Raw genomic sequence first — 13,831 nt, forward strand, 5'->3', positions numbered from 1 at the left:
CCTCCCTCCCTCCTTCCCTCCCTCCCTCCCTCCTCCTCCTCCTCTTCCTCCTCCTCCCCTTCCTCCTCCCCCTCTCCCTCTCCCTCTCTCTTTCTCTTTATTTCTGAAAGGACCCTGATATAGCTGTCTCGTATGAGGCTATGCCAGTGCCTGGCAAACACAGATGTGGATGCTCACAGTCAGCTATTGGATGGAACACAGGGCCCCCAATGGAGGAGCTAGAGAAAGTACCCAAGGAATTGAAGGGGTCTGCAATGCTGTAGGTGGAACAACAATATGAACTAACCAGTACCCCCAGAGCTCATGTCTCTAACTGCATATGTAGCAGAAGATGGCCTAGTCGGCCATCATTGGGAAGAAAGATCCCTTGGTCTTGCAAACTTTACAGTTCCCCAGTACAGGGGAACACCAGAGCCAAGAAGTGGGAGTGGGTGGGTATGGGAGCAGGGCGCGGGGAGGGTATAGGGAACTTTCTGGATAGCATTTGAAATGTAAATAAAGAAAATATCTTAAAAAAGAAAAGAAAAGAAAGCCCCAGATCTCAACAACAACAACAGCAAAAAGTCCTGCATAATTTCCTAAGATTAAAAACCCGTGAGCAGAATCAACAGTTAATATGTAAGGGCACAGGGCTAGTCATCGACAAGACAGAAGACGTGTAGCTCTAATGGGCGTCTCCATCCACATCTGCCTGGCTCTTTCCTACTTATTTAACCACATGAATATGTAAACTATTAAAATAAGGGGAGGGGGAAACCCAAGCCTTGCTTCATTTCCAGAGGGTAGTTTCCCATGCTTTTAGAATGCTACAGCTAATTCGATGAGGAACGCTGAGTGTGGCAACTGTTTCCGAATGCTGCAGAAAGAGAATATGCCAATCAAGAAGAACAGTTTTTAAATGAACCCAGATCTTCCTCTACAGTCTTTGAAGTCTGAAGTAGAACAGCAAGATAATTCAGCATTGGGTCATAACCGGATTATAGCCTAGGTTGTCCATGACCAGGTTCATAAGAATCTTGGATTCCAGATAACTTCAAATTTTAAAGAGGTTGGCTAACGAGTTAAATATAGAGAAGTTTACCTTTTCTAAATTTTTTGTTTGCCTCTTTGTTTTCTGGAGAGAGGAGAAAGGGAGAAAGAGAGAGAGAGGGAGAGAGAGAGAGAGAGAGAGAGAGAGAGAGAGAGAGAGAGAGAGAGAGAATATGCAGGATTGGGAGATTTGAAGGATGAGTGGGAGGAGTTGAGGGGGGAAAATTTTGATTAGAATATATTGTATGAAAATGTTTGATAAAAACTATTTTGCAATGAGGGAATTTTCTCAAAATCTTGCTATAAATTTTATATTTGGTTTTGCTCACAATTTCACAGGTTGACCAATTATGTTCTTGTAAAATTCTCATTGATTTTTTTCAGAATTTCATACATGAATAAAGTATGTTTATTAATCTTTCCTTAACTCCTAACTCCTCCAATGTCTCTCCATCACCCTCTCAAATTTTTGTTCATATACATATATGAACACACACACATCCAAATAGTGGTACTTTGAGGTATTTGGCGCAACATGGACAACCTATCAGTGGGCTCACCTCTAAAGGAAACTGATTCTCCATTCTCAGTACCTATGGACTTTCTATACTGCTTCAACTTGGGGACAGAGCTTTTTAATGCCCCCTACACCCCTTTCATGTTGGTATTTTGAGTGGTGAGGTATTGTGAAGGACTTGTGTGAACAACTGTACTGTTTGGAGTTCATGGGCATAACTTCCCTATCACATCCAGAAGATACAACTTTGTAGCATTTCTCTTGGTCCTCTGGGTCTACAACCTTTAGACCACCTCTTCTATGATGCTTGCTGACCCTTGAGTACTGACTATTTTTGTCTATACATGATCTTGTTCAAGAACCTTGCAGTATCTTTGTAGTAGTTTTTTTTCACTCTCTCTCAGCTTTCTCATTTGACAAGTTCTCCACATTCATACTAGATTAGCCTCCCCTAATGGCATTCACTAATTCCCTTCCTACTCTGTCATCTCAGTAGAAATGATTCCCAGTTTGCACTTCAGGTTCAGTGTGAACTTTTCTCTCCTTCCCCACTTCTCTTCCCCACTTTCTTAATCTACTGTGCTCCAAAGTAAGCCCCGAGGTTAATTAAACCGCACTCATGCTCTGACCTCTGAATGGGACACCCACCTTCCTCCTTTCCCTTCCTTCACACTCCTCTTTTTTTCCCCCTTTCCACATATGTCTCTCAAGATACAGAGAATTTTGATATCTGAGGCCACTGGCGACTCATCTGTCCTTGTTTCCTTTACAGCCCTGTACTGGCTGGTTTTGTGTGTCAACTTGACCCAAACTGGAGTTATCACAGAGAAAGGACCCTCCCCTTTAAGGAAATGTCTTCATGAGATCTAGCTGTAAGGCATTTTCTCAATTAGTAATCAAGGGTGTGTGGGGGGGGCATTGTAGGTGGTGCCATCCCTAGGCTGGTAGTTCTCGGTTTTATAAGAAATCGAGCTGAGCAAGCCTGGGGAAGCAAACCAGTAAGTAATATCCCTCCATGGCTCTTTTATCAGCTCCTGCTTCCAAGTTCCTGCCCTGTATGAGTTCCAGTCCTGACTTCCTTTGGTGATGACCATCAATGTGGAAGTATAAGCAAAATAAACCTTTTTCTTTCCAACTTGCTTTCTGGTCATGATGTTTGGGCAGGAACAGAAACACTAAGACAATTTCCTACCCCATGTCTTGAATCAGGGATGCTGGCCAGTTTTGTTCTACCACATCCCATCTTCTAGCTCTTAGAAGTGAATATCTATGAGCAGTGTCTCTTTTGATTACCTGAAACTCAGCAATACATGGGAACTTTTCTCTCAACTGTAAGCAGGGTGACAAAGCTTCATCATTACAGAACTTGGATATACTTAAAATAACGACTGTGATAAAAATGTAGTGCTTGTTTTAGTACAGTAATTGAACATATTTTACTGCACATATAGACCTTCAAGACTTTCAAGGTTTTTATTTTGATGGTTTGGACTTTTTGTATATTAATAGTTTCAGGTAGGCATGGCACTGTCCCCTCGGATCAGTTCAGTTTCTTCCTCAGAGGTAACTAGTGGGCTCCATGAAGATGATGAAGAGGAAGAGAGATACTCTAGAATCAAAAGAGGCTGTGAGTTTTTCAGCTGCTTGAGTGATGTGAAGTAAGACATTTAGTCTTCCTGGGCAACAGCTCTCTCTGCTGAAAATGGAAGTCTAACACGTAAACCTACATGGCTGCCATGGGAAATAATGGCGGTATTGCTGCAATTGTCCTGGAGATTAGAGGAGCTCTCCAAATGTTTATCGATATTAGGGGAGGCGTCCTGTTCAGGTCTACCTTTATTATGTCTTGGAAGCTTCCCTAAAAGCGCTTTTCATGAAAATTGTGACTCTCTGTGTCTGTGTGACCTGTTTATAAGTCTGTCTGCCTCTCATCTTACAGTCAGCAGAGACTTCCTCCTCCTTCTCCTCCTCTTCTTCCTCCTCCTCATGCTTCTCCATTTTCTTCTTTCTCTTCCCCTTCCTCCTCCTCTCCATCCTCATCTCCTCAAGAATCTTGCTGCTATTTTGCAGTAAATTGATAAGCTAATGGATCTTGTTATCACATTTTCATACATAGATATTATTGTAACTCTCATCTTCTCCCCTAGAGAAGAATTCTTTTCTGTGTTTGTAGCCTGATTCTCATAGCGATATGTTCAAGTATTGTGGCTGAAATTCAGATTCAGCTGTTGATTTTAACCTTGGACCTTTAACTAAACACACACACACACACACAGACCTTTAACTAAGCACGCACGCACATACACACACACACATGTGCTCATGCATACACACACACCACTTTATGTATACTTTTCTCTGCCCTTTCTTTCACCTTCTCTTCGTTTTATTCATTTTCATTTCTGTTTTCCCTCCCTCTCTTTCTTCTTCGCTGCTACTAACTCCCCTACCTTCCTCATACCTCCTTCATCTTTCTATTACTTCCTTTCTTCTTCCAGAAGTTTGTAATGGTCAAATTGGAATATGTTCTCTGTCTGAGCCTGAAATGCCTGAAAAACCTCTTCATTGCTCACAGAGATAGACTGGTTCGTAGATTATGTTCAATTATATGTTATCAGGTTCAAAAATAAACTATAGGGTTAATGTATTATCTACTTCAAATACTTGGACCAAGACCATTTCCCAAGTATTTCACAGTCCAGGAAGTGATAGTTTTCCTATGTGATGGGACTCACCTAATTGGAGCAGAGCCCTCTCTGAGTTCACATAAAGACCCTTATTTCCAGGGTGACCTCAAAGGATAGTGTTCTCCTGCTTTTCAAATGCCCACCGTTTATGGATCATTGACCTGATAACACAGCACCAAATGCTCTAGATGTTTTTAGGTTTTTTTCATGCACACACCTTCACCCAGAGCTCTCCCAACTGGGATCCCAACGGCTTAAATTATTTTATTTTCATTTAAGATGTAATATACTATTTCATCTTTCCTTGAAAGATATAAATTATAAGTATGTGAGAACACCTGGGAAATAGTAAATTAATTTCTATCTATATCCAATTAGAAACACATGTTCATAGGCCCCTGTAACTGCAATAAAAGGTAATAACACAATTTACAAAGTATTACAGATTGATGTTATTCTTGGTAGATCAAAGTCCATTTTAAAATCAGGTACTTTTGTGGTCTCTCTCTCTCTCTCTCTCTCTCTCTCTCTCTCTGTATGTGTGTGTGTGTGCAGTGTTTGTACATGTACTACATTTTCCAGAAGGGATTTTGTTAGCACTTGTTTTATCAAATGTACTCATATTTCATATAAATAAGCAGAATCTAGCCTTCTACAGATTACAGTCTTCATAAAAAACATGTCTTCCATTGGTTGACACAAACTACCCATAATTCTGAGACAAGGCTTAGAATTTGACTCCTCCCTCATCAAATATACTAGGACAACTGTCTTCTTCATTTCGGGGTAAAGATCTCTATGTCACTGGTGCAGATGAGAGCACATGCTTTCCTCCTCTGTGTCCATGGGTTTACTGCCGCCCACCATTCTCTCCAAGTCATATTGTCAACTCATACTCTAACAGCAAACCTTCTGTATAACTCAGAGCTCCAATTACGACCAGTGACCTGACACATAATTTCCCACTTACCCTCCTGTATCTCAAAACTGTCTAGGCCCTGACTCTTGTGGAAATAGCAGAGATTCTCTCATGTTAAATATTCACTCTATTTTCTGACTAAAAGCTAATATATTTCAGAACAGGTCCAGCTAGGTGTCTTCTCTATAAGCCTGTACCCTTTGAAGTATTCTATCTTCCATGGGATCATTACATACTAAAAGGAGAAAGACTGAAGACATTTTTAACCCCCCTTAATAGGCTGGACCGATGGAATTTTAGACTCAATACAATTGGTGAAGCCTTGGATGGTATGTCTTTGAATTGCACCTACCCAATCTAATTTTTTTCATCAAGGGCTCATAAGCACCCCAACAGCCGTGACCTTTTCCCTACTTCTGTGTTTAACCCCCAGTGGTCTTCATTATATTGCTCTGTTCAACAAATGTGGATGTCCAGCTCTTTCGACTCCTTCCATCCCCAGACAATTTAGAGTTGACGTTAATAAAATGTTTTGCAACCTACAGCATGAAGTCGTTAAAGACTCTCTGTCAGATAATTGATAAAAAGAACAGTGTAACCAGCTCTTCGTGGCCACTGGCGCAAAGTTCATACACCTATACTTGTAAAAATCATACCTCAATCTCCTTTAACCAGCTGGTGTGAGGATACCATCCACCAGCAAAGGGATGGAGATGCTAATCTCTGATTCTCTTTACTATCTGACAGATGGTACTGCTGGAGGATGGCCCAGGTCGTAACTAGAGCTTGGATGCTAAGATACAGAGAGAAGCCCTTTCCACTATATCCCCTGCCCAGAACCACAGCAATATTCTGACCTATTTTCACACAATAATCATGGTCATGATTGTGACTAACTGCATATATTTTCTGCTTAGGTTTCTGAGCAAGGCTAAGAAGGCAGTGACCCAAGGGATTTGCCTCCTCAGACACTCTTCCTTACTAAGCTCACCCTAGTTCCATAAAGTCTTTTCATGAAATGTTAGTGTAGATACAGGCATAGAGCAGAGGCTAATCTTTTGAAAGACACCTGGGTAAGTACCTTCTCTAGAAATTATAGTTTTAAACCTCAAGCGGAGGTTGAAATTTAGAAGCTGTTTTAATTCATTGGTTGAACTTGACTCAATGAAATCACATCACGGCTTGCTTGACTAAATAAAACTTTCCTTGAGACCAGTAAGCCTAAAAACAAGACAATAACTTATAGACTATCTTTCTTTTATTGTTAATGAAACCTAACATTAAGTTCTTTAGCTGTAATAAATTTACAATACCTGTCTTACTCTTAGAAATGCTATTTACAAGACAAAATAAGAATACACGGTCAGTCTGCTTACCTTTAAGCCTAAAGTCATACTTTAAACAGAGCAGCATACAATGTTACCAGAACAATCAACTCCAACTGTTAATGGAGTCAGTCAGATGTTTCACAGTACTCAGACAGCTGCATGGAGCAGTAGCTTACACAAGCATACCACAGTGAAGATGGAACGTGCGATCAGATATACAAGAATCTTTTAACCTCACCGGTATCCAGTTAGGCTTCATAGTAAGAACAGATCTCCAGGCAGGTGGATGGGTTAGGGTTAAATATGGCCTCTTGTTTGACTATCAGGAGCCTAAAGAAGTTGATATTTGGGGCTAGGATCATGGCTCAACTGGCAAAGTGCTTACCATACAAGAGTAAGGATCTGAGTTTGATCCCTGACATTTAAAAAAACAATGCCAGGTCACAGGCTTGGGCCTGCTTTCCAACATCAGGGAAGATAACAGGAGGAGCCCCAGGGCTTACTTGGCTAGCCAGTCTACTAAATCAGTGAGCTCCAGGATCCTTGGGAGATTCTGTGTCTAAAACAGTGACTGGGGAACACACCGGACATAGACCTCTGGTATACCTACGTACATGCACACATTTGCATGTATACTGACCTCTGCCATTTGCATACACACAACAGAAATTGATATTTTCCTATTCCAGGAACTCACTTGAACTCTTTGAGGGTTTGCTTCAGATTTCAAAACTATTTTTTTGGACTAATTGCAAATAGAGGAGTCTGATTATTTGTATGAGTATTAATTACACCACTTTCACACCTAGTATATTTTATGTGTATGAAAGCCTCTACAGCACAATGGATATTTCTAGCACTATAGAAAGAAATATGAATTACCAACATTCGTTCTTTGAGCAGTGTAAAATAACTCTTAGATCACAGCACTAAACACTCAATATTCTGGCCTCTACCCTGGCTTGCTGGAAAATTCATGCTATCACATTTGACACACCCGTTCTCTCAGGTGAAATACTCTGGGAAAGCTCTATAATTCATTACGTTGCTGAATAATTAGATCATCTTCTTGTACAAGGCTACATTTTAAATGGCCATTTTAACTCTATAAATTAGAATTGGACTGAGAATAAAAGGGGTCTTGAAGAGAAACTAAGGAGTCACTTACTATGAAATAACGGCTGTATAATCTCATACTATGAAGACTCATTCTCAAAAGGCATGCATAGAATTTCTATTATTGGTGAATAAAGTCTTCAAATGTTTCAACTAAAAAGTATTCTATAGAAATGAAATTTACATACTATGGTGCATTTTTACTTTGGAGGGTGAGGCAGAAAAGAAGAAGAAATTTAGAACCCAATAGTTACCTCATCAACAAACAGAGAGGATGGATTTCCAAATGTTATCGAGAGGAGACAAAGTCAGACAAAGGATTAAACCTTACCTCCCATCTCCCAAACGCTGCAGTGATAACTTTGTGAAGCTGATGTTGTTGCAGAGACCACCTTAAATATGATCTTGCAGTCTTCCTTGAGTATTCAAGGCAGAAAACAGAGCCAGACTAGAAGACAAGTGTCCCGATGTCTGCTGTCCTGGCCGGCTGTGTCTTTCTTCCTTTTCAGCTACTCTGAACTACAGTGGGTTTGCCATTCTGGAAGACCTGCTTTTGAAGTATTAATCTCATCAACATCTTGTTCTCCTTCAGTCGTCAAGTGATATGTGAGGACCAGAGTGTGTTTTCATTGGAGGATTTGCTTCTTACTGAGTGGCCGGACAACCCATCCCAGTTCTCTGGTTTGAGCCATTGGATAAGCGTGCATCCTGTGGGCATGAACGTTCTGCTTGGCCTCCCTTCCCACCACATCATTTCCTTCTCCCCCCTTCTCTTTACACATTACTGAGAGGTTAAATTTTTACAAATCATATGTTCATAAGACATTTTTTGTCTTCAAATTGATAGAAGATAAGGAGGACTCATAACCTGGCCTTTCAGGGTGGAAAACTCCATTGGAGATCTTGAATGTCAGTACATGAACATGCTTGATCATAGGTTTCAGGTGGGGAAAAACATCTTAAAAAACCAAAGAAACTGAACACATACACACACACACAACACACACACACTTAAAAATCATAAAGGTAGATGTTCTAAAAGCCAAAGAAAACCTCCCAGTGGGAGCTGGCACCTGTATTTTGAGAGGACCTGGGTGAAGCTGTGAACTGTAGTTACTTTATAACTGAAACATCTTATACTCAGGAGCTTAGAATATCACCTCGACACATTCATGTCATCTTCATGATCATTATCTCAAAAGCGTCTTTATTACTCAAGACTAACTTGCACAAATTTGCTGTGAGCACAGGAAGAAACTAAACTAAGAAACTCAGCATTCACTATCCCTTTTGAACATCAAGGAATTGTTCCCTAGATTTACCCGAAGTCTTGGACTTTATTTTGAAGACCTGTTATCAGCTATGACTTTATGCTAAAGATCGACTGTCTTTAAACCTCAGTATCCACTCCTCACATTTGGAAATGGAATTGTTTTCCCAATAGTTCAGCAAGCTTTCCTTTGGGCTTTTGCTATATTTATAGCAACCTCACTGTTGTGGAGACCTGTAAATAAGCAAGGCTTTGGAGACTGGGCACATATGAAAGGTACATTGTAACAATACACATTTTAGTATCTTTGTTTAAACTAGCAACAGTAGTTTATTAAAAGTCAGGATGGAATTCCCCTGGGCTCTGATTAAAGAGAAGTCTATTTTCTTAAATTTAATATATACATAGGGGAAAATAAATAAATTCAGTATATGGCCAATTTAATTTGATCTTACATTCTTGTATTTAAGAATTTCCCAAGTGATAGTTCAATAGTAAACCCATCTTGAAAAGAATTGTGTGGTCTCAACTAGCAAAGAAACATGGCCTTATTATCCTGGCTGCATTTCCTACTTTTTGTCTAGGGTTGACATGTCCATTTTGAAGGTTTCTCTTTTCAAAGGAATTGTATGATTTCATGAAGCCTGTTATCTATTCTTAGCATTCCAGTGAAACTGACAGAAGAAAGAACACCAAATATTTTATAAGTGAGGATGAATAAGGAAAATAATGTCTAGTTATGTTGAATTTAATTCAACATTTCCTTTGAGTCAATAATCTACTTACTGAAAAATATCTTGACCCTTCAGACAAATTAGTGTTTTGAGGTCTGGCACATGTATATGATTTTCTAAGAAACTCTCACACTTCCAGAAAGTAAGGAAAGAAGGAAGAGAGGAAGGGAGGGAGAGAGGGAAGGAGAAAAATAAGAAAGGGAGAGAGGAAAAGTCAGTTTAAAACACACACACACATACCAATATAATATGGGTATTTCAAAGATACATCAAGAGCTCCCAATTGTCAGAGTTGGAACTATTTAGCAAGCAAAACGAAGTAGATTGTGGGAAATCCATAGGTATATAATGATATAAAGACATGATTAGCTGGGCATGGTGGCGCACATCTTTAATCCCAGCACTACTCGGGAGGCAGAGGCAGGAGGATTTCTGAGTTCGAGTTCAGCCTGGTCTACAAAGTGAATTCCAGGACAGCCAGGGCTATACAGAGAAACCCTGTCTCAAAAAACCAAAAAAAAAAAAAAAAAAAAAAAAAGAAAGAAAGAAAGAAAGAAAGGATTAAATAGTGAACTGTTTTGTCCTGTGTACATTAATATTAATTGGGATGTGCCTTGGATAAATGGTTCTGTTTTCTGGGATTTAGTTTTCTTGACTGATAAATGAAGAGACTTCATGGTAGAGGATGAGTTCATATTTAATATCTCTTCAAAATCAAATAAAATAGACTGCAATAATCTCACACTTTAAAATAAATAATAAAAATTCAATATTAATAAAACAAAGAAAATCTACAGGCAGAGGCAGAGACTGAAGTCCCATGGTACCAGTGAGATGGATAAGACAACATGAAATGGTTGAGCTGGGCCTTTAAATAGATAGATACGAGTTAGTGACTGGGCTATGACTGTCCTCCTTGTTTGTCACAGTCCAACATCAACTTTAAGGTTCTTAATCAGAGCTAGAACTCAGGATAGCAAGTAGATACAGGCACTGAGAATGTAGTTGTCACTTCTGCAATAGAGAAGCAGCCCCTAAATTGCTAAGATAAGCCTTTCTGTCAGTGCAGACAACCAGGAGCCATAGAGTGAGGTGTTTACAAAGTGGTCTTCAAAAAAGGGAACACAAGAGAAACTCCATAGGAAATGAAGGAAACCTGAAAGATGGGCCAATTCTTACAGGAGGAAATCCAAATAGTGGGGAAGTCAAAAAGAGGTTGTAGGTTCATTCTGTGTTTCCACTTTTCGTTGGATCCTTCAGGATATAACAGATAAAAGTGGGAAATTCAACATCAAGTTAAATACTAGTCTGGTATAACCCAAGCCATTAGAAAACACAAGGTAGAGAGAGCTGAAGTAATTTCCTCAGGATAAAGAAAGATGCAGTGATGGAGAAAAATTAGGAAAAAAAAGTTAAGCATTTATGGGAACCAACATGTGTTTAATAATAAGAAAAATAACTAACTAACAAGGAAGGAAGGAAGGAAGGGTTGAGAGGTAATGGCTGTTATTCTCCAGCATTTAAGCAATAGGAGGTTTCAAACGAGAGACAATGTGTACAGACAATAGAGGGAAGAAGAATGAGCCCACACATGGATGTAACAATGGCGAAAAGCCTGTAAGTCCCACCAGATGAGACAGTTGTTCAAAGAGTACAGCAATCATGGTGACAGCCCATTTGTCACTAATCAAAGACCTTGTTCAAAGCCCTGTAGGAAAATAACTGTGAACAGACACGTCTGTGCACTTCAGAAAATGTGAAATGAAGTATCTATAGGCATTGAAGGACTGAGTTCAGCACTCAGATCTTTGCTAAAGGAGCTATTGAAGGGTCTAAATCATGAAGAAAAATTCACACTTAAGGAGTAGGGTTTGAAAAAGTTGAGGAAGAAAGGAAACCAGATATGCTGTGTATAAAAATACACAGGTGTTTATGGTGAATAGGCAAATAAAGGGACTTCATTTTCATTTTGAAAACTTGTCAGCATTGAATTTTGAGATGAAACAGCACTAAATGAGGAAACGGGCATCTCTGGAGTGTGAAGTGTGCTGAGTAAGGGCTTTCATTGCATACATGTTTGAGAATTAATAATGGATAGAAGTATCAAAAATTAGAGATAGGCTATAAAAGGCCAGACATAAAATGCAAAACTTACAAATGAGAATAAGAAGGAAAGGGCCAAAAGAAAATTATATTAATCAGGTAAAGTCTGGACAATTTTCAAGATAATAATTTATGTCTACTTTTGACGTATATAAAAATTTAAAGTCATAGTTGGATATTATAATATATACATACCATACATACATGTGACCAACTCTGTAGAATATTTTCAATAGTTTAAGAAAGTCAAATTTACTAATTTCATGATTGTGTTTCAATACTAGGCAAAGGGTCCAATAAAACTTCAACTTTATAACATGTGTATTACTTATTAAAACAGTGATAAGATAAACACAGTAAAATATCCATGTTGATGAAATAAGATGGGGGCCCGGTTATTATATTTTCCTTTGGATACCTTCTGGCTTTCTATTTTTAATAAACTGTGTTTTGGGGCAGGGTTATGTCTTCCATGTCTAACAATACATACATTATACTCTGCCCCCTAAGTGCTTAGAGATCTACCGGTAAAGGCTGGATCAGCAGCAAGGTTTTCTAATGGTCAAGCCTGTGGTTCTTTCCTTTGCACCAGGCTATTTAGTGTTCTAGTTACAATCAATACTCGTCATTCCCTGGGGCGGAAGATTTCGAAAAGTTCCTACAGTCTCTTGGTTTTCATTTTTCTTTGACTCTCAGTGCTTAGGTTGTACCAATTTACCCTGGAGAGGTTCTTCAGAGCCTTAATTGAGACCCACAAAAGATAGGAAGATCTTTAAGTGAGTGGCCCTGAATAATTTCCCTGAGCGGTAGCTCTTCGGAATTTCATTTTCAACATGAATGGTCACACTTCAAGCAATGAATAGGACGCATTGTTCAGGGGGAAATGACGCACTCATCTCTGTAGAGCTGCTGAGAGTCCCAGAGCCACTTAAGAGTACGTCAGCATTTTCATCAGAAACCCATCGGTGAGAAGGGTGGGGGTGGGGTGGGGAGTGCCCGGAGGCTGCCTCTGGAACTGATTTGCTGAGTCATGGCTAAGCAGAAGCAACCCACAAAAAACCGTCACAAACATAAACTTAGGCCTCCTCTGGCAAGAACAACTCTCCTTTTGACCTCATTTTGACCCCGATGTGTTCCTTGTTGGAGTCTTGTTTTCCTGCTTATGAAACTTTCTTATTATCAGTTTTCATCAATAGGCATTTACTTCTCTTACTGGGTCACCAGTGACTGGATAAAACATTACGGTAGGGAGAAGGTCTTATTGATCCTGCAGCTCCTTATATATTGATCTGACTGCTGCACACCACGGGTTCTGAAATAGAGTAACCGAATGTGAAAGGTGACCAATAATCTAAGATTTAATCATAATTTTACGTATAATGAAAATATCAGGGCACTGATTCACTCCCAGCGTAGAGTTGGCTGGAACAGATAGCAGTTTGATAGTCTGTTTTCTGCTTTTATTTTCTCTTTCTAGAATGCATATGTGATGAAGGATAAAAGTTATATGATACACACATGTCTGTGAACTTGTGCTGTTTGGCCATGGAATGCTATTTGCTGTAGGTGTCTGAAACCAGTTCATAGCTAAGAATTAAGCCCAAGCCTAGCCCACGCTGATCTCAGAGAAATTCCTCCCCATCAGCACATCCTGTTCTTGCAGCTTAGTATTTAGTATTTACTAGGCTCTTATTTAAATGGCTTCTTGGTCCATGAGCTATTCCAAGGGCATTTTACTAGCCGTGCAAATAGTGGGGCTCCAGGAAAGCAGCTCCCGTTTCAGGTATGAAGCACTGGGAGAAGACAGCCGAGAATCAGCTCCACGAAGGTCGCCTGTTTTTAAAGCCACAGCACCAGACTAACACTCCTAGGGTGGGGCTCCTTCAAAGCTACTGAGTTGTTTAATTGGGTTAAATCACAAAGTAAGCCCAGATGATTTACAATAGCATTCCTCTCAGTCCTGGGAAACAAGGACTTAAAAATCTTTAAAATGCTCCCTAATATGACCTTAAAGTAGATTTTGGCTTCATAGGAAAACCTAACTGATGCTCGCCAATGCCATACACCTTAAATTAGTGTAACATTTCTTCCCACACTTTGTAAACTCACAGCTTGACAGTGCAAATAA

At 39.6% G+C, this 13,831-nt stretch overlaps 1 protein-coding gene across 1 annotated transcript in view; it reads right to left on the reverse strand.

Moving 5' to 3' along the window:
* The window catches only part of Slc14a2 (solute carrier family 14 member 2), a 443,733-nt gene extending 435,562 nt beyond the window's left edge, over nt 1-8,171 (reverse strand). Inside the window, exon 1 of the mRNA XM_021150469.1 lies at nt 7,928-8,171. The gene's annotated coding sequence lies outside the window, so the exon portion shown is untranslated. The remainder of the gene's footprint in view (nt 1-7,927) is intronic.
* Nucleotides 8,172-13,831: the final 5,660 nt, after the last annotated feature.

Source organism: Mus caroli, chromosome 18, assembly GCF_900094665.2.
Source record: "Mus caroli chromosome 18, CAROLI_EIJ_v1.1, whole genome shotgun sequence".
Lineage (NCBI taxonomy): Eukaryota > Metazoa > Chordata > Mammalia > Rodentia > Muridae > Mus > Mus caroli.